The sequence below is a fragment of the Carlito syrichta genome, unplaced genomic scaffold (assembly GCF_000164805.1).
Source record: "Carlito syrichta isolate Samal-C Ts95f unplaced genomic scaffold, Tarsius_syrichta-2.0.1 Scaffold301850, whole genome shotgun sequence".
NCBI lineage: Eukaryota > Metazoa > Chordata > Mammalia > Primates > Tarsiidae > Carlito > Carlito syrichta.
The window spans coordinates 303580-304269 of NW_007245946.1; the positions used below are offsets into that span (position 1 = coordinate 303580).

Genomic DNA, 690 nt, shown 5'->3' on the forward strand with positions numbered 1-690 from the left:
TGTAGAGATGAGGTCTCACCAAGTTGCCCAGGCGGGTCTGGAACCCGTGGGCTCAGGCAATCCACTCACCTCAGCCTCCCAAGGCACGAGATTATAGGCTGAGCGGCTTTCTTTCTGGGGCGCACTCTCCAAGAGATTAACTCGGTTCTGCTGTGTCTGAGGCAAAGGCCACAGAAGGAGACAGAGCGGGACCCTCTGTTTGGCCCAGCGCATCTCCACAAGTTCTCCAAAAGGACTTCATGGAGATCCCATCTGAGGAACACGAAGAGTTTGAAGCCACGGAGGAAGCTCGTCTGCGGTTTCTGAAAGCCGTCGGGGAACTTATCCTGGTCCCGCAAAACGGCAGAGAACATGCTGACCAGCCAGGGCTTGAGAATGCACCCCTCCTACTGCCCTTCTGAGGTCCGTCGCCCCGGACCGGGCAGCAAGGGCGAGGCAGAGCAGACCACCGAGGCTGGCCATTGGCTCCAGAAAACGGTTAGAGAGAAGTGGGCCACCGCGCCGTGGGGGCGGGAAGCCACCGCAAAACGTGCTTCGCACTCCCTTCGAAAACGATTAGAACCAGAAACAAAGGAAGAGTCGGTGCCGGCAGCACGCCACGGGCCAAGGGGATGCGGGAGGGGGCCCGGGGGATGGAGCCCGCCGCGCCCCGGCAAGGGACTGCGCGCCCCGCAGAGCCCAGTTCTGCTG

General features: G+C 61.3%; 1 protein-coding gene across 1 annotated transcript in view; it reads right to left on the minus strand.

Moving 5' to 3' along the window:
* The window catches only part of GPR132 (G protein-coupled receptor 132), a 34521-nt gene that overhangs the window by 9431 nt on the left and 24400 nt on the right, over positions 1 to 690 (minus strand). The gene's annotated exons all lie outside the window — the stretch shown is intronic.